The sequence below is a fragment of the Ammospiza caudacuta genome, chromosome 3 (assembly GCF_027887145.1).
Source record: "Ammospiza caudacuta isolate bAmmCau1 chromosome 3, bAmmCau1.pri, whole genome shotgun sequence".
Taxonomy (NCBI): domain Eukaryota; kingdom Metazoa; phylum Chordata; class Aves; order Passeriformes; family Passerellidae; genus Ammospiza; species Ammospiza caudacuta.
This window is the reverse complement of record NC_080595.1, coordinates 22884147-22905813: the sequence shown is the minus strand read 5'-3', so window position 1 is coordinate 22905813 and position 21667 is coordinate 22884147.

Below are 21667 nucleotides of genomic sequence, written 5' to 3'. Positions count from 1 at the left end.
CACAGAGTTCTGAAAAGGTACATCATGTCCCAGGTTACACTGTCCAAGCTTAGATCACACTAAAATAATAAATGCCAAGGAAGTCTTGTGGGAAAATGTTAATTACAAAAAAAAAAAAAAAAAATTGGGAGCTGAGAGGGGATAGAGAAGCAATATCAGTTTGCTGTAACTAGTAATCCACCTATGGGGAGCAGAAACTTCTGCTGGGCTTGATTCCACCATTTCCTGAGCTGTGCAAGGATACCTGAGACTCGGGCAAGTTCATCTGCTTGGCCAGTGCCATAAATCTGTGAAACCAAACACACAGGGCTGGACCTCCTGAATCATCAGCCTTGCTGACACAGGCAACCACACCATACATTAGCCTATAAATAAAAATTCTGGAAAGATGTTGTTCAGCAGATCTCTTTGTAGAAGGCACATATATAGCAAAAGACAAATAAGGCAGCTGGTGAAAACAGTGCTCAGAAAGAGCTTCTGGCTCTGACACACTAGACCTCAGGCATTCTGTGTGCCACAGCTGCTGAAATAAAACAGTACTATTTCATTTCAATTAAAAAAAAAAAAAAGTTGAGACATTGTCACCACTTCACCACTGCTGGTCCTTTGATGTCTTTTTTTTTTTTTAATATCAGTACGAATGTTTCTTGTCTTCCAAAATTCTAGGGAAAAAATAACCAAAATTATGAGTCCTGCAAAATAGAAGTTATGGCATCTCACAGAATTTCTCCTCTGGTAAAATCCTACTTTTCTTTTTTATGAAAGATTCATGTGAGAAGAGAAAAGAATTACAGTGTCCTACAGCTCTAAGTATCAGGCTGGTACAGCTTCACAGGAAGGTGTCACATTTCTATTGTGTTTATTTATTTTCCTGATGATAAGGGCAAAGTTTTATATGACTCAATTTAGATCACTGAGATATACAGTAGTTAACATTTGATGCTATTAAAAGCAGTGTTTCAATCACCTGGAAAAGTCCATTTCATTTCTGGAGATAGTCAGCTCTGCTGGTGACATGTATTTTCTACAGTCTTTCTGTAATATTTATGCCTCACCTTGTGTTTTCAGCTTCTTAATTAAAGTGGAAATTGAACACACTTTTTTAAAAAGAGAAGAAAGTGAAATTGATTGATGAAAAGTTGCTGCAAGAATTGCCACTCTCTGAAACCGCTTGATTTGGCTGTCACAGAGGGCTTTCCAAAGGCTAAATTAGAAGGGTAAAACAAAAGAGCATTGTATGCTGAGACTGCACATGGTAGTCTGAACCCTGGGGTCTAGGCAGATTAATTTCAGTATGAATTTATAATGCTTTTAGGATATATTGTTGCTGTATTGATAGCAGTGAAATTAAAGAATCACTGAGATTGATTTAAAAATATAGTAAAAACGAAATTTTGCAAGAGAGACTAAGACTTCAGAGAAAGAAGTTTTTCTTTTAAGGGACAGTTTGAGGGCTCTTTTCCCATTTTTTTGCATATCCCAACTGTCTTGTGCTTTCAGGAGCTTTGATACTTGGCCAATACTTGAGCGCAGAGTAATGAAAACAAGAACCCTAAAATCCTGAGTCGTATCTTTTTGCAAATGCCTTTGAAATATCTGGGGATTTTTCAGGCTCATCTATTTTAGATGTTTGTACAGAGCTGAATATAATTTGACCGAGTCCTATTGTCTGATGGTTTAGGCCTTAGGGTCAGGGTGATACATCAGTGTGCTCTGCACGATGTTCATCTCACTGTATCCCATCTGAGCATTACTGGAGAAAAGGAGGAGGGATCAGAAATGCTGGACATTGGCTTTCTCTGTTAAGTCTGATGAAGCAGAAATTAAATGTGAGGTATTTGTGTTTATATGTATTAGCAGGCATTTGAATGACTGTAAGCTGACTACTGCGCCTAATGTAAAAATGTTCTGAGATGAAGGACAGCCAATATTCAATCTTGTCTCAGCAGCAGATTTAAAGTCTTCTTCAAATGCAAGATTCATGGGGATTATATATATTGCATTATTTTTTTTTTTTTGTAGAACTGCAGTCTGAGTCCCTGACACTGCACCCTGAACACAAATACCAGCTCTGCTCTTAGTTGTAGGTGCACCTTGTAGTAACAGTGATCTTATCTAGTGCTGACAATATACAAAGAAAACATGAACTCTCACTCTTTCCCTGGGATGAGTTGGCAGGAAATTTGAAGAAGGCTACTATGGTTCAGATTTGACCATAAGGACACAGGAAATATTTATTTAGAGTTAGGATTAGCACCTGCTCCTTTGGTGGTGCGGTAAGAACTCTGAAAGGTGCCATTCAGGAAATGAGTGGGTGGAGGTCTGGGAGGTGACTGGAAGGTCTGAGAGCTGGCAAAAAGCTCTTTGCTAAGGCTGTGTTTGTACTTGTGGGGGCACGAGAAAGTACAGGGTAAGTGCCCAAGGTGATTGTGTCTATAGAGGCCTTCACAGGTTTTAAGCAAAATATAATTGACTTGAAGGGCGAGTTTCCAGTCCTTGTGAAGGTCTCCTGCACAACCATTCCCACGTGATCCACATTCACCCTCAGAGAAGAGGATGCCTAGGAAATTTGTGATTCTCCTAGATCTAGGACTGATTATGTACTGAATTTCTCTTGGTGATGAGGGCACAATGGACTGTTCCATCAGTCCATACTTGTCAGCTCTCAGAAGAGTGCCTCTGGCTTTCCAACAGGAACTTTGGCTACACTGACAAGGGGGAGTTACCCCTGCAAAATCTTATGTGAGAGAAATTCCTATCTAAGGTAAAATTCTTTGCAATAGTTCTATAAAGAAAGGAAAAACGAAAAAAATCTGGTGCTCTGTACCTATAGAGTGAATAAAGTTTTACAAGATCTGCTCACACTCAACAAGCTTAGATTTATATGGTTATTTTGCATATGCCTAACACTAGAGAAGACAAATCCCAGCCTCTGACCATATATTCAAATTTTGAAAATGGATAGCTCCATCAGACCTAGTAGATCATTTGGAGAGAAGAGAAAGGAGTCGGGACCTGTGTTCAGGGATGGATTACAAATGTTTGCTTCCCAGCTCATATTCAAGACACTTTATTAGCAGATTTACTGGCTAATAAAGCTCCAGATTTGGCCTAGGTTTGTAAATGTACCTTCATCGAGCCCATATTTCCTTTTCATACTGACAATTGTGCATGGACAATTCATGTTCACTGCTTTGGGTTTGCAGGACTGACTCCTCCAAGGCATCTGAAAAGGAGTGATCCCTTTCAGGAAAAATGCAATTTACTCTTCTCTTACCAAATGAGAAGAAAAGACCAAATTGTGTTTCTCAAAAGCTGCATTCAGCCTGTGCTCTGGGTCAGCCATCTATGTGCTGGCCATCCTTTGAAGAAGGACACAAGGTACTCACTTTAACCATTATTGGTTTGTTTTAAGGGAGCTTGGGTTCTGTAAACAAGGCAGAGCTATGTTTTCTTCAGGCAACCCACACATTTCGCAAGAGCTTCCACAGCTCTACCAGGAGACAAACAAGTAGGCAGGAGAGAAAGCAAACCCTCTTCAAATGGAGAGAGCCCTTTCCTAACCACAAGCAGGGGGAGTGCTTCTTCTCCAAGCACGTGGTAGGGACACGCTGAAGGGTGAGATGGGCTTGCTGAGGCAGAAATCCAGGTGGAATCTTTCACAAGCACCTCTGCTGAACAACTCTACAATAAAGCATTTGTTTCAGGGATATTCACTGTCTCTGTGAACTGTTATTCCAAGAGCATAAACACAAACCATGTTGTATGGAATTAGACCCAATGTGGTCTAGTAAGGTTTTTAACAGTGCTTCTTCATAAACTATTCTTTTTTTCCTCTGCACTCCTTTTAATTGCTGCCTCCTCTCGGTGTCCATCTGGAAATTCAGAGACCAGAACTGTGCCTTCCCCACTGCAGCAGCTTAACAAAACTGCCAGAACATGCTAGACAATCCTGGTGGCAAGAGTGACCAGAGAAGAAAGCTGAGTAGCAAACAGCCATGCAGATGGATAATAAATCTGATTTGAACATTTTGGTGTGGTTCTGTTGTGGCTGCCTTCTTTAGGCAGCAGGTGGGCTACTCCTGAAACCAAAACCCCGTGGCTGAGGCTGTGGACTTGTAGCTTTTACCATGTCCATGGAAGAGGTTACTGCTTCTGCCTGCTGGGGATTGCTGCCACCACAGCTGACAAACTGCACATATGAGTGCATCTTACCCTGTAAAAGTCAAAATGTGCTGAATAGGCTAAGACTGATCATTTAAATCTGAGCTCCTGTCCCATTACTACAGTAACCAAGTGGAAGGTAATTGCTCCATAGTCAGAATAACGTTACCTTAAAAATGGTTTGCTGGATGGCAGAGAAACAACAGTAGAGGCAAACACCAAGAGATGTGGTATTTATCTGCTACAGTAGTCAATTTTTACCTTCAAATATTGGATTAAGAAATCTGATTCTGTGGTATAGAATTAACCACCATGAATACAAGAAAAGCCTATGTGTCCACCAAGACTTACTCAAGTCCTAAAATATATGACTCAATTTAGACTTCAGAGTTTAAAATTCAGGGCTTAAGAGGTGGATGCACTCTTCTTGCAATAAAATAAAAAAAGATGGTATGTAGTGATTTCTTTTTCTTACTGTTTATTTTCTTTTACTGTACCACATAGATCCATTCTTAAATGGAGTTGGTCAAAGAGATGCAAGAAACACTTCTCTTCCAAAATCTCTAGCAAACCACCACACCCAGCTCCACTACAACCCATCTCCCAGACAAAATGCCTGTTATATCTTGAAGAATGATATTTTCTCCTGCTACTTGAAACAGGTTCCCACAAACAGTAACGTACCTCAGCTATGACACAGGAGTTCATCAGACAGTGATCAGTGTTCTCAGTCAAAAAAGCACTTCCCTAGAAAACTATGTATATCAGGACCATCTGGAGATCCCCACCATTACGGTACAATAAAATATACTTTAAATTTATATTGTGACATTCTGCTTATTAAAGCTCAGTTCTTTCAACAGATATATAAACCAATAATTTTATTGTGTTAAATATTCCCCAAAGAAAAGTAAATTGACCTCCTCAGGGATTTTTCAAGGATTAGAAAAATGTCCTTTCAGTATCTGTTTTCCATTATTGTAATTACAGAGGGTGATCATAATCCTTTCAGCATTATTGTTTCGACATGTGCATGATTTATAGTCGGACATGTAAGTTCATTTGATGCCATTGTTGAGAGCAGGGCATTGTATCTGAGATAAAAGGAATGAAACAGACATGTAATCTGATAACTAACTTCACTTGTGAGTAGAATAAAAATGTGGTCTTATTTAACATGATTATAAATAACTGCTTAAATTTCAAGTCATCAGTGGAGTGTAATTGCTCCAAGAGAAATATTGTAAATAAACAATCTCAAAAGAGTGCTTTCAGATCAGCTGATAATATTCCAGGGAAGGGACAAAAAGTTTCTGCTGTGCACCCTGGCATTGGGTCCTGCTGAAAGTCCTTAGACAGGCAAAATACTCAAGGAGATCAACAGCAAGTTCACATAAACAAACAAAAGGAAAGACTCTTAAAGCATATCTACTGAATTAAAGAATTTTTTTTTCTTTGTGGGGTGGAAGGGGGGCTCTGGTAAGCGTGCCTATCCAGGAGCTTGTGCATGCCAGCAGGATGAGTACATGCTTCAGTGATGGAACAGCCTGTGTACAGAAGGCATTTTCTGCTCCTGAGACAGGGGGAGAGTCGCCAGCATCAACCCCTGCCCAAAATCATTCCAAACTAACATGGGTGGGATTTAGTTGCCATGGTGGCAGTGAGTTCCTAATACCAGCCTACCTAGAGCCCTGTGGAGAAGGAAGAAAACCAGTCAGGTATCCCAGTTCTTTTGGGAGTTGTGATTCTGTGCAGGAGCTTTACGAGGCCACAATGTCTGCAGCCAAGCTGGTCGCCTTCAGCTCCCCTTGGTGACTCTGGTGACATGTTGGCAATTAAAGGCCTTGTGCTTGGGCATGACATGAGCTGTGTCCTGGGAGGCCCTACTGATCGCCAGGGCCTAAGGGATTTGTATAAGGGGACTGCACTGGAAGGTACCAAGCTGAGACCCACTTGCAGTGCTTGACAGAAACCAGCTTTGACTTCATAATGCTGGAGATGTTCAATGTTTCCTACTCATGTAATTTTTTTTGAGTAACGTAGACAGTGGCATGGAGATCCATTTTAGTCTGGAAATACTGGAATACAAAGAAAATCAGGAACAGTCCGTACTTATTTTAAAATGTATTTATTAAAATGTGTTGAATCCTGGTACAGTTATCCTTGCTTGGTAAAATTACCCTTTCTTACAAAGAAGTAGGTTTATCTGATTTCAGTCAATTTATCTTAGAAATTAAATTTTTTAAGTGAAATGATGCAGCTCAGATTCTACAAACATTAAAAATATGTGAACGGAATATAGTTTAGGCAACACAGAATGACAAAGCTGATGATAGAAACCCAAAGTCCTGCATCTCAGCATTATGCTGAGCTATTTTCTCAGAGATTTAATTTATTTTAAGATCTGTGTCTAACTGGAGCATATACTTAAATTGCAATCACCATTACTGCTCCATGGATGAGTCTGAGCCTTTCTGATAAATCTATTCATGTCACTAATTGGTGCCATGCTGGCTGATACCACCTGGAAAGTATAAGCTATTATCCACCTCTATTTGGAATTTGACTGAAAAATTACTGATGGAATTATTTCCACTGCAAATATGAATTTATTTAAACCAGCTTTTTTTCAGGAAAAAAAGGTATCTTTAAAAAATGGAAAATTTCTCCCTTAAGGAAAATCCTATGAAAAAGAATCTTATGTCATTCACAATATTTCATTTTGATAAAATCATAATAATTTGATTGACTTAGCTTTTTTTGTGTATGTGACATGAAATATCTCAATATTTTAAAACATCTGATTTTAAAATTATCCCAAAGCAAATAAAGGAAATATAACATTTTGAAAATATTAGCTGATAATTACTAAACCATCAGAACATTTCTTCTCTTTTCAAAGCTTGGGAACAAAACATATTTCAGCAAAAGACAACTCAGTTGTTCATAGTGGTACCAGTGAAGAGTGTTACAGTCTGGCAGCAACTCTTTGTCCAGGTACCATTGCAAAATTCTCTCCTGTATTTGAAATTCCATGTGAAAAACCTTTAAGAATAGAAACTAGGGAGGAATAGAGTTGAACTTGCATTATTTCGTCATCTTTTCCACCATAATGAAACACTGATACATTCTATTAAAAAAATCACTTATCCATATGTCCAGATATCAAAAGGATACTTACATGATGAGCTGCAATATTTATTTAATTAACCCAAGAAGGTAATTTAATAGTCATGGCTAATCTATAAATAGATATATTTCTTTCTCTTTTTCTTTTTTTTTAATAGTGAATTGCGTTCTTGAAATTATCCTGAAAGCAGCTGTGTGTTTGACCCACAGCAGCAACAACAAACAGTGCACAGCAGCTCTGACATGCTATCAGAGTAATGGATCATCTTAAAGAGCCTGGAAATGATTAAACAGGGGTGCTGCTGCATGCAGTCTTTAATTGATTGATTTGAGTTTGCGGTCAGAAAATGACTGTCAGCTACAGCTTATCTATAATTATCAGTAATCAAAACCAGATTTTTCACTCTTCCTAATGCTGTAATGCTCTTTCAGTGCTTGTGACATATGTGCAGCTCAGGCATGCATCTGCAGTTGCCTCATAGTGTTAGACTGAGCAGCACCATGCTCTGATACACACCCAACAGAAAAAGAAATACCTTTGTGCCTCTGAAATAGTCACTGTGAGAAAGGAGGAGAGAAACTGGCAGAGAAAGGTCTGAGGTTTAAAATATTCTCTTCATGTTCTTCTGATGAAAAAAAAGACAGTAGAGAAAAATCATGTTCTTTCTTTCCCCTCTACCCTTGTTTCTGTATGGGATGAAGAGCAATCAGACTTTTCCTGGAGCAAATTTTATTCCCTACTTTTCAAGAGAAGTCAGAAAATCAACCCTTTGACTTAGACATCCCTTCTGGAGTCATTAGAAGGATATTTGCTTTTGAGGGAAGTCCCTGAGGGTTATTCTGAAACCTGCTTTGATTGCAAGGCTGAACAAGAAGATGCAAACTCTGCAAAAGCTACTGAGAGCTGTCATCAGTGTCCCTGTTGCTCCAGAAAATTAAATGGCCCACCCTGACATTTGTTTTGTCTATGTTGAGAATACTGATGCATATCAGGCTGAAGGGATCAGCCCACTTCTGTCAACTCCCACTGGATGCTTTATGGCTGTAAAAAAGTGGGAAAAAATTGGAACAAACTGATTTGGAAAAAAAAGAAGAAAACAACCTGCTGAAATCACATTCAATTTAGAGAATTCAAATTACTTGGTTACTGATTCCAAAGAATCAAGAGTGTAAATACTAAATGATGGAAGGTACTACTTGCATTCAGAAGTAGGAGAATAGGTCAGAAGCTGGTTGGGATGCAAGCACCATCCCTTTGCATCCTGCCTTGTTGGGAATGGTGTCAGAGAACTTGCAACTCTGTTTGTCATTGTGAGCCCTGCTATATGGCCAGATTCCTGTGAGTCCAGCTCAAGGAGTAGTTGACCATGCTCTCATGTGACTTCCTCTCACTGCTGACCACAATGGGATTACTTTCGACAACATGTGAGAAGCGCATGAGAGTTGACATGTGTAACAGTCAAGTTGAAAAACATGGATCCTATTTTTCTGGTATGTTTCTTCGTGGCAAAAAAGCATGGAAACTCAAAAAAAGGGAGGGTTTCTACTCTTCCAGCAGAAAGGAAGAATAAAAAATAAAAGTCAGAGAAGATAGTAGTGCTGAAAATGGGAAAAAAACAGATTATGTTGTTCCTATGTGTCTGGTACAGCCTGCCTGCTGGTGGTCATCAGGTCAAGTAATTGAAGCTGAAGATATAGAAGGATTCTCCAGAAAATATGTTTTCAAAAGCATCCTATCCCTTTAATGTCTATCTCCATGTAAACACCAGTTAGGTTTTTTTAGATGTCTGGAAAAGGTAGATGTCATTAAATTGAGATGAGTTAAAAAATAATCTGCTTCATCGGAGCAGTCACAAGAGTGTGTGGATACAATCTGTATGTATAAAACAATATACTTATTCTATTTGTTAAGGAGCAGCTGAATAGTATCTCTTTTTCAATTTTTGTGTTTTTTCATCAGTCACTTTGGTGAAGATAACTAAAGAATCTGCTGTATTTTTCCATAGGCCTCTCTACAGTCATTTGAGCATGCATCCCATAGATGTGGTTTATAAAGAGGAAACATCATCTCCTGTTAGCTCGTGCTCGCAGAGCCATATGTGCCTGCACACTGCTTCTCTCCAGAGCACAGAGATTCTGCCTGCACTTCCTATTTTTGGATTTATGTGCTGAAATTGCAGAGCCCTTGCTTGTCTTTCAGCATGCAAGCTCTCTCGCAGAAATTTTCCGAAGGAATTGTGAGGAAAGATGATATGGAGCACTCGGGACAAGGGACTGAACAACCAGAGCCAAAGTGCCGGGGCCAAACAGTTTTTACCAATCAGAGAGGTTTTCAGCCCAGAGCAGCATCCTGCAGCTCTGGGTCAGCTCTGGGATTTCCACCAGATCTCCTGCTCCTAGCCAAAGCCCAACAGCAGCAGCTCCACATGCTTCCTCTTTTCTCAGAGTGGGCAAGAATTAAAGGTGCAGTGCTAAAGCAGGTGATGTGTGTCCCTCATTTGTCTTGCTATCTGTAAAATGAATGGTCAATATCACCATGGCTTTTGGTTTTCTATTTTAAGAAAATCCTTATAGCAGAAAATACTGGGGGGGGTGGGGGGGCAATAATTGGGAAAGGCATGTTTGTGCTTTGATACCTGCAAAGGGAAGATTCCTGCTGTTCCATCATTTCCTATGATTTTCAGGGAGGTGTTGCATTGGATGAAAATGCTACCTACAGGAAAATGTTAATATGCCGAAGAGTAGTTGCCAATGGAAAAGATATTTTGGCCCCCTTTGAATTTCTATCTGAAAAGTACTTCAGGGAACTGGAGTTGACAGGATGATAAATTTCTACTGCAGTTTTGAGAGTAAAAGTGCAAGTTGGCACACAGTGATCCCCATTCTTAATCAGTTCAAGATGGATTTGGAAGGGGCTCATCTTGGTCCTTCCATGTCTTGCACAGAGAGGATGTGTAGAACCAAGCTTAAATTTCACCTCTGGTGTTCTCAGGTGACTGCGTGCACCACTGAAAAACTGACTACAGTGCTGGCATGTTCAGTCATCTGAAATGCAATCTATATGCTGATGGGATGATTTGCACATTGCTAAGAATGAAGTGAGAGCTGGGGATCAGGTCTGTTACACCCAGAAGCAAAACTGGAAGAAAATGAACCCCTGGAGTGGCAGAGGAGTAGAATTAGTGACAGCTGGAACTGCTGCAGCTTTTTAGGATGCAGCACCTGACTTTGGGTGGAGTGGGAAGTGAAGTGGGAAAGGTGAGCTTGTGTTGTATCAGACCCAGCTGGTACATACATTATGTCCCCAGAAGCAGTATTTTCCATGGAAGATGCATGTACCTGTGCTGATGGCTTTTGCTAAGATTCAGCTCCTGAGCTAATGGTAACCAAAGGCAATGGAAATCCTCCTGTTGATGCCAACACTGATGGAGCATCTCCTGGGAGTTCACATCAAATAAACAAAGATGTATCTCCTGTGATTGCTGAAGCGATGACAGAAAAGAAATAAAGGTTCATGGCTTCATAACTTACAGCAAAAAAAACATTACTTGTGCTCATCTAATGTACCACCCTGTACATTGTAAACTGCAGGATTTCTTTAAAATATCTGGCTTGCATTTCAGCCTCACTCCTAAAAGAACAGCTCACTTCAGCTAAACTCACTGTAAAGGTCTGTTTCTGGTATGTTTGCCATATCTCATCTTCAAATTGATTGCTTCTCTGGAGCCTAAAATCTCCTCAGGAACACTTCATAGCTTCATTTTCCATAATGTTATTGACTAACTTTACCCAGAATTCCCAAGACCTCAGAGACTTTTATATTACATTTTGGTTTATTTTTGTGTCTTATTGCAGGCTGTTTTCTTATATTTCTCTGTATGAAGATGCAAGCTCCCACACAAAGAAACCCACAGACCACAGTAACCTCTTGGATGGGGGGAAAAATTCTCCAGCTGTTATGTCCATTTTTGGAAAGTGCGTATGAACTACTCCTAATCTGAGTTCATCCAAAACTATTTTTGAAGTCTAACTGTCAGCATTTTTGTCTCAGCAATATTTGTGTTCTTCTCTGAAAGTCGCTAAACTTGGACATTGTGGCATTAAACTTTCAAAAAGAGAAGGCAAAAACATTTGTGTTGAGTTGAATGTACTTTTTAAATGGGAATAAAGCTGGGGAAAGCTTATCTAAGAAAATAAGTAATGAATTCATTATATCCTTGATTTTCTTATCTCTCATTGTAAAATAAGTTAGATGACCGGTTTGGGTTTTAGCCATTTCTATATATGAGTCTGCACATTTAATTCCTCTGTTAGTCATGTCCATAAAATGTATGATGAGAGCACATTGGCCTTGAGGGCTGATAGTCGCTACTTTTATTTAGTCTCCGCCATTTGCTAACCCTCTCCAGTTCTGCAACCTGACAGGCTCTTGAAGGAGTTTCTTTTACTTCCTGTGGATCCCATTGGCCCAGAACCTCTGTTATTGATACACAAAGGTCACTTTCCTTTAGGGGTCAGGTGAAAGTCCAGAAATGTTGGTCATAACATGTATTTTTAAGTCTCCTCCTTTCCTGAAAGAGCCCTGTACATTCCCATGTAAGCAGTTCACACCAGTTCTTTTACTATTTCTTTTTCAGGGTCAGAGATATTAACAATAGAAGTTTTAAACTTTTTCACTCAGAAAGTAGACGAAGATATAATGTGTTTCAAAAATTAATGAAAGTTGTTATAAATATAATAAATCTCTCATAATATTTCTTTTGAATCCTCTACAATCAATGCTATCTGTTAACAATTACTAGATCTGTTAGGAATCTTTTTTCCATGTAAGCCTGTATTATGTTTACAATTCCTTTTTATTTTCTCACTAAAACTCTAAATAGTGATAATCATATTCTTCAGCAGAAAGTTACTAAATATCAGCTTTCAGATCTGCTGCAGTAAAAAACTGTTCATAAATACTGTGGAAAACTCATTTTGCTTGAGTAATAATATTGACTCATATAAAATTATGTTATCTATATATTGTCTCATAATAAGTGAGCTAAAATCTTACTATTTGCACTTGATGATAATATGGGTATATAAATTGTAATGATCAGTACAACCTCAAAAAACTTCAGAGGTTTGTAAAAGGCGCATCTTCATCCCAATTGAGCTTGCTCTAACATTGGTTTCCTGGTATGATCTGATTCTACAAAGACCAAAAAAAAAGAAAATTTCCAAGATTTAATATCTCTTCTTAAAATAAATCTCTGCTTCTAAATATCAAAGATTATTTTTCCATGAAATGAGACTCATGTGTTGCAAACATTGTTTCACAAAGGGCCTGGAAAAGGTGGAAGTAGAGGTTACATGCACATTCTTCTGCATATTCTATAACCACATCAGTCACTTGCTGAAGAATGACCCTGGGACAAAACAATATAATATCACCTCTTTATAGGAGCAACATCAGAGGCAAACAAAAAAAATGACAAAAATTTAAAGCTTAGAGACAGCACCTTACTAATCATAGCAAATAACCTGAAATTCTATTAAAATCTCGGAAGCAGACTCTGGTAGCAATTATGATAAAAATGAGGAAATGTGATATTCTACTAGTATTCTGGTATTGTAAGGTTTGCCCAGCTAGAAAAAGAAGCTATTTAGGATCACCTGGAAGAGGTTATGCAAGTTGCCATTCACTGCCTAGAGATGGTTTTAACACACTCTTTTGGAAAGTCAAATTGACACAGAAAATGAACAAGATTTGACAAATTATTTGATAAACCTACTGAGTACAGGAGGCCAGTTACTACCTTGTAAAAAATTTTCACTTAAAGTGCTGTAAGAAGATCAGTTTGAGAAATGAAAACAGAAAATAAGTGGAGTAGGGGAGTGATATTTGGGACAGTAATCTCTGTATATGCATACAGGACTACATTACTTGTCTTCCTCCTATTTAATTTAAATGCATCCATAACACAGGGTCAGGCAAACACCAGCTGGTTTTCCATATAAATAAAGGATAGGCTAAAATAATTAGGCATTGGGAAAAAGGCTGGGGACTTCGGTTAGGCTGCTAGAGTGAGATGTAATGTCTTTTTATTCTTTTTCTTTCTTTCTTTTTCTTTCTTTCTTTCTTTCTTTCTTTCTTTCTTTCTTTCTTTCTTTCTTTCTTTCTTTCTTTCTTTCTTTCTTTCTTTCTTTCTTTCTTTCTTTCTTTCTTTCTTTCTTTCTTTCTTTCTTTCTTTCTTTCTTTCTTTCTTTCTTTCTTTCTTTCTTTCTTTCTTTCTCTTTCTTTTTCAGTGGTTTATAAAAGCTACAAAGAAAGATGGATTTGTTAGCAGCAAGAAACAGTGTGGCCCATGGTGGTGTAGAAAAGATAGTGCACTGGCTAGTTGAGACAATTAACATGAATTTCTTTCAAAAAGCTTATTCTTTAATGCATGTTATTCCTTCTGCAGGGACCTAGTGGAATTTATTATCCTCCAACACACAGAGGCTTTCTCTTCAAAAATGAGGATAAGAGAAACTGGTTAACTTGCTTATTCTAACTGGACCTTTCAAGGGCATTTTATAGCTGCAAATATTTGGCTATGACATTTTAACTCATAATTATAAACATTGGTCTTTGGTGAACATCTACTGGATGGTCCAAAACATGAATATTCAATAGTAGTGGTAACTACACCCAGTAGGTACATTCTGCAGTTCATCTACACAGCAAAGTATTCTTTGCAGTGGGGACACCCAGCAACTTCACATTACAAATAGAGAAATGGGAGCAAGAGGAGCTGAAGAACTTCCAAATAAAGATAATTGGACACCTCTGATTGCTTGCCTTTATTTTACCACCATTTATACAGCATTCACCAAAATAAACTTGTCTGTAGAGCTTGGATATTACCATTTTACTGTAACTAAAAGAAAGAGATGAGATAGAAGATTTTATAAGATTTTATTCTTTCTTGGCAGTTTAGACTCAAACCTGAAAAACTAGGAAGTGTTCTCAAGGCATTTCCTCCTTTCATATTTCAACAAACATATTTTTTACCTCTATTCTTCAGGGATTTTATTCCTGAGCTATGACATTTTACAGCCTAGTACAGCTGTCATTAATTAATGCTTTAGTTCTCCTACAGTACTCTAAATGACAAGATCTGTGGAACATAATCCAGCCTAAGAGACAGCAACATAAAATACCTACATTATCACAAAACATTCTTTTATTTTCCATTTATCAGCAGTTAAACCCAACAAGATGCTTACCCAAGTCCATATCAATTGCTTACAGAAGACATTCGGATCTCTAATGATTAGCATCTGATTCCTTTTACAACCATCAAAATGCACTTAAAGCATTAAAATGGAAATTTCATTTTACCTAGGATTTGAGGTAAGATAGGCACATAAGCCATTTAAGTTCTGCAAGGATAGATATACAAGCTGCAGAAATAAAAAGCCACCACTAAAAGGTCCCAACCTTTTCTTTAAAGAAAGAGGAAATAGGAACCAAACTTTTTTTTTCAAACCCATCACCTCTTTATCTGATGGTGAACTCCAGCTCACTTCATTTGAGGATCCAATTAATCAGGAATGTCATGTGTTCTACAGCTGAAATATTTGTTCCTGATTTGAGAAATGGAACGTCAAAGAGTGGTAAGCAAGCTCAGCTCTTGGAAGCTAATAATACACAGCTCTTATTTTACCAGTGATTTCTGCTCAACCTAAGGGTGAGCATAAGAGAATTAAATGACTTCTGTATAATACCACTAGCTGCTTTTTTGGGGGTTTTTAACAGATACTTAAAAGCAGCCCCAGTACATAAATATGTCTCCCTTACTTGGAGTAATGGAACCCAGGCCACAGTAAGCCCAGTGCTACCCAACACCTGGTTTTCTGGGCTATTCATAGAGATGATCTTTGAAGCAGCAATAATATGACCCATTTTAGAATGACAGAATTTGGCTCAACTTCCTTGCCCCTCCCAAAGCTACAGTTGTTAAAGTTTCAAGTAATGGAATCCAGTAGCATGAAATACTACATTTATTTTGCTTAGACACACACACACACTCACACACACATGGTCATCATAATTTCCTATGACATGTAAGAGAAGAAAACTCTCATACATTAATATTCTAAAGGTTGAATATTTGGCTACCAACTTTTTCCAAAATAACTATTAAAGCTGTAATCGAAAGTGTTCCAGGCCACAGGGTTGGGTGGTTAAATTACACACCGAGGGGGAGATGGCTGTGAACACTCAATGTGAACTTTATTTACTCCAAAAATTCTTTCATTAGGAAAACCCAAGACAGGCAACTCAAATTTATAATAAGAAAGTGCTCTTTTTTTTCTATTGAACTGACCATTTTGGAAACTCGAAGGGTTCCAAGCATACTATTAATTTTTTACAATGTCAGCATGCTTTTTATAAACTGTTTGATTTTTGGTTTTTTGAGGGTTTTTTTCTGAATTTTAACAGTCATCCATTTTGGAAATATTTTATACCCCAGAGGAAAGGTTTTGCTTTCCCTGAAGTGGGGAACAGCATCATATTTAAGCCATATGATCTATTTTTAAAAACACTGTAAATATGGATCAAGCTCTTTCCAATTTGTTCACATTATGAACAGCGCCTAGCAAGGACTGTGTTTGGTTTTGTCCTTAAAGGGGATTTCTTTCCTGGATTTTCTGTGCAAGTGTCAGGGTGAAGGCTCAGCAGTGCTTCAGCTCCATGTGGGCTGGGAGGACTCTGGCACAGAGGGCCCCGCGGGTGGACATACCTCGGTTTCCTTGTGACTGCCTCCCATGCAAGTGATCCAGAGCCCACTGAAGCCCTCCAGTAGCTTTTCCAGCAAGGCCAGTAAGCTCTGATCAAGCCATCTGGATAGACATACAGTCAGGGAAGATGCTCCAGCAGGCAGTAACTTTGGAGAAATTGGTTCTGTCCCTTGGGACTGACTGTGATCCTGTTTTTGCAGAATTGACGGCCATCGTGAGTCACAGATAAGGTTTAAAACATGTCTGTCAGTTGTTTCCTCCCTTTCTTCCCTGAACCATCTCAACCTGAAGAAAAGCATGGAGGATGTTGTTCTGAATCTTTAAGTGTGAAAGGTCACACCTTTATAACCTACTCTGTTACAGTGGAAATTAAAACATGAGGACTGCAGTCTTTCAAAACTCACTGAATCTTACAAGAAGTTTGCATCCCACCTCATCCATATAATTCTATGCTTTCAACTTTGAGTATTTCAAAGACAATGTTTCATGCCGTGTTATAAATGAATTACAGTTCTTCTCTGTTGTACAGGTTTTCTTTGTTGCTTTTTAAGGTGGGGTGATGGTAATCAGAGTTCTTAGAGGAAAATGCACCCATCCTTTTCTAACTGCTTCCACCACTTCCAAAACAGATTAAACCACATTCCCAGAGTGAGTAATTGCACAGAAAGAGCACCACGAGCTGCAGGGAAGGAGTTGCTCAGCCACTGTGGAGAGCAATTCAGCCCTGCCACGCTGCCACCAAGCAGCCTTGGCTCTAGACCTCCTGGGTTCCTGGGTTTTAGCCCTCCCACTCGAATGTTCCTTTTACCCTTGCCACAATTTAACAGGCAGATGGGTCCTCATCTTTGACACGGAGCTTCTTTACAGGACTTTTTCATTTCATTTTATTTGGAGGTGGCATATAGAAGGCACAGCCTGACAAAGGGATAGAGCTGAAGAATTCAGTAGCTCTCCAGAGAAATCAGTTACAGGCCTGGGACTATTCACTACTAACCCAAAGGAATTAATCTCCTTCTTTCACATAAACAAGCCTTATGCAGAGCCTAGGTAATAACATAATTACAACCACACTTCACATTCACATTACCATCTGCTCTTCTCTGACAGCAGTTCTTCCTCAGGGTTATGTGAAAAGGAAAAAAATATTAGCAGGGAACAAAAACACATCAGTAGAGAATAAGGCTTGCTTCCTTATTAGAGAGACTCTGTCCTCCCCTCCCTCTTTATTCCAGTACATACAGAACTACAAAACACAGAAATGTTCACAGGATATTAAGTATTAAAGCGCTGATGTCAGCAGGCCAACAAAAATGCAAAGGACAATATACAGAAGTGTTACAGGGACTACCACTGTAAAGTATTCATTTTATGGCAGACTTTAAAGTTAACCCAAAAAACGGCAAGCACATAAATTTTTAGATTAACTAAATTACATTAATTCCATACATTCTTCTCCATCAGAAACAATTTCTTAGCAACATCAGACAGAAATACAGCTGAGTCCTGACATATTTATAATAAGCACCAACAGCCTTCATGTTTTGCTATTCTTCTTCATCACCTTGCTAACAACTTACATATTTTATAGTGGTAACCAGGCCCAGACATGGAGACAAGAAACTGATTATATATATATATAAAAAATGCAAACAGTTATTCGGTTGGTAGCATTCATACCCTGTAGTTTCTTCTGGTTATTTTACCAGCTGGGCTTCTCCCTTGTTCTTAGGGAAATAGCAAAATTCCTGCTTGCCTTTGACATCAGGAGCTTTTTTACTACCAATCTAAACTTTGCATGATATCATTGATAGTGCATTGTCATTATAGACACAACACCAGACATTCTCACCAAGGAGTTTGTGTATGCGTGCATGGTCACGTGTGTGTATAAATAAGTGACAAAGAGACAGAAAATGTATGTGCAGTCTTCTCAGAGCAAACAAACTGGGAATCCTAGCATTTTTAATCCCTGAAGTGTGTGCAGTGCACAAGGATTGACCTGTGGGTGAGTTGATGTAGAAACAGCACATTCCTCACTCTTTCCTAGAAAAATCCTGCCAAAAACCTTACTAAATGGTGCAGAACATTTTTTTTCTTTCAATTGGCCCCCAAGGAGTCACAAGTAAGAAACAGAGAGACAAAGGAAGGTAGAAAGAAAGCATCTATGCACTGCATGTTCAAAAGTGCATTTATGAAAAATAAAAAAGGAAGGAGGTGGGGGAAGAGAGGTTTACAGTTTGGTTGTTTTATCCCTTGAGTGCCATTTAATGTTCCAGGCTGTGTGTATCTGGGACCATGCCAGGTGTTTCATGTCCTTTCCACAGTGTTGCTGAACATTCCTGCTAATGGCCAAATCCTCTCAGACCTAAACTTGCTGACTCTTCCAGGTAAGAAATAACATTCAAGAAGGTGTTAGTGATGTGGGCTGAGCAGGAGTGCTGCAACACAGGATTTGTGCAGAGCAGGCTCTGCCCTTTGCTCACTGCTGAAGAACTAAAATTCTGTTTGAGGAATGGAAGGTGAGATCCTGCTGTGCAACATACACATCCTCAGCAGCCTTTTTCCTTCTTACAGGGGGTCATATGGACAGTGAGGAACACTACCAATGTTTCTATGCAGGGATTCAGATCTTAGGCTCAGCATAGTCTTCTAAGGTCTAAGGAAAAAAAAGTTCTCTGTAAAGCAACAAACTGGGCATTGACCTGCTGACTTACCTGACTGCAGCCAGAGTACCTCTTCAATATTGTTTTGTGTTTGAGATCCCCAAATCTCTGTTGTTCCCTTACCATAATCTCTCTTGGATTCTGTTTAATGTGGGGAAAGAACATCACAGTTTGCAGAGTAAAGGTAAATGCAATTCTCTCACATGGAAGAGTTGAACAGGACAATTCCTGGACCTACAGCAGACATGTTCCTGCTATATACATTTCAAAACATGTTGTGATCGTCTTGTTGCTTCCCATAAACAGCTGGACACAGTTCACTTAATAACCTCTCTCTCTACAATGTGCTTAATGTTTCCTGGTAATCCAACTTTTTTCTTTGCTGCTTTAACTTTGACTGTAGTGGCCTATGTTTTAAATTTACCATTAATGTTACTACCATAAAAAATGGGGCATGAGACTGACATCTTCTGGACATCAAGACATGTAAAACTCCCACTTTTCATTTGTCATTATGTTTGGCCTGTTTTCCCAAGAAATAAGGAAAATACTTGACCTGCATTTCTGTCTCTAACTAAGTGATGTCCATAGAAGGAAAAAATTGGAATCTTTGTTTTTAATTGCAATTGCATACCATGCTTTCAATTACTTGGCAATAAGTTTCAATTTTTAGGTCATTTTCTTGCTTCTACTTTTCTCAGCACTGGACAAATATGGTCCTCTTAGCTCCTATGAAACTAAAGATGGTTTTTGTTCCTGTGTTTGTCTTGAATATTTAGGACTATGCAGAAGCTGCTCTTTTGCTATATAATGATACAATATTTCAAGGGTAATCCTCTGGAAAAGACACTGAGTAAATGACCAACCCAGCAGAAAAGACCATGGTGCATATGCTGCCCAAACTTTCCCTCACCTTCTCCAGCCCCCTCAACACAAACCCCTGCTAAACCCCAGAGATCAACATGAAGCATATGTGAAAGCAATAACCTGCTCTGGTGAATTGATGTCTTTATGCTACCCCTTAAATCAGATAAATCAGTCAAACAAATAATGTAAATCTAAATTAAACCAGTTGGACAACACCTAGAAAAGCCCAGTGTTCCTGGAAGTGCTGAAATAACATTTTCTACCAGCCAGCAAAAGATTAAAAAAAAATAAAATCCAACTGGGGCAGTGTGGCAACCTTATTTACAGAACATAGCTGGGATTTTTTTAAATACTCTCCAAACTAATATTTGTTTTTAATGCACTGCTGTCTTTCAATCTGGTATGCATTTAGCTGGAGGAATTGCCATACCAGCACCCAGGAGCCAAAACAAGAACATTTTAGTAGCTAATTAGAGCAGTGTCACACAGCCCCACAGCATCATAGGTAGGTCTGTATTGCTGCTGAAGCAAGCACAGGCTTCTGCCCCAGTTCCCCCCACCCTTATTCACAGTGACCCCTATAATTATAATTATCCTGCAGTGTTTGGTGAATTATCCTTCAAGTGGCATAACGACTGCCTCTCAGTTTCCTCTAAAGACCTTGAGATAAGTTATGTAGTGCCCTTGGCAGCATGTCCTTGTGTCCATTCACTTTCTGGTGATATATAAAGTAAGAAATTTAAAAAAATATATCTATATATCCCCAGTACCATGTGTGTGGCAACCCCACACAGATGCTGGCAAGTGCAAGAAAACCAAACATGCCCTTTAAACATGGTAATACTCCCCAATGTCATGTGGAAGTTGTACAGCTTAGCATGCAAAGGCTACAGCAGGAGAATTTGCAGTCGGGGGAAAAATAAAAGGAATAATTAAAAATTTTTTTTAAAATGCTTCTATTCATATCCATTATTATTTTAAAGCACAGATTTGAACAACACATCTGAGGATAAATGAAGAAACTCATAGAATGGTCTGGGTTGGAAGGAACTTTCAAGATCTTCTATTTTCAGCTCCTTGGCACTTTTGACTAGACCAGGCTCCTCAAACCTGTATTTGAACACTTCCAGGAATGGGGCATCCACAGCTTCTCGGGAAAACATGTGCCAGGGCCTCACCACCCTCACAGGCAAAAATTTACTCCTGATATCTGCTGTCAGAATGGTTGCTATTATCTTCCAAGACATTTCAAAAGTCAAGGGTGGTCTTGCTGCTAAATCACAGGAGTGGGAAACAAGCCTGCTTCCAGAAAATGCCAAAACTTCCCTCTGATCCTCACAAAGTGCTTTAACTTTCCAACTCTCTTGACTTCCAGCTTTCACACAGATAAAATACCTAACCCATTTTAGCCCTGCCTATCCTCAATCTCTTCCAGAAGGGATTTCTGAATGTCTCTGAGCCATGCTAGTAGTGTTCTTTGAGGGCTAGCACTGAAATGTTCTAGTTGGAAGTGCAAATAATTAGTAAAACTGAAGGGGTTTTGTCAGCTGCACATTGATATTTTTGTGAGCCTTTCTCTAGCTGTGAGTTGCCAAATGGTCCTATTTTGCAAAACTTCAGTGGGAATTTCATGTACATTAAACCCAAATCATCAGGTCAAATGCAATTCTCATTTGCTAAACACTGAGCACTACTAGAATGAATCCATACAAAGTGCAGCAATAATATGTTGAAGTTCAAGAAATATACCCAAAAAAGGGAGCTTTTGTGCTAGAAAGTGTGTAATAGCTAAACTTTACATTTGAGATGCTGGTCTCCTGTGAACTCAGTAGATATTTTCCGTATGTTCATGTGTTGGAAGTTTCATAAAATGCTGAGCACGTATATTTAAAATAGCTCTGACAATGTATTAAAAAGCTCTAAAATATTATTACATGGCCAACTTCCATGTTTTTTAAAATCCATGACATGACACAGTGTATTTTATGTGTGGAAATACACATCATAAATATTGGCCAATGTCATCATATTTTTAATGTTTTATATGTTGTCAAATCTGCTTTAAACACAGT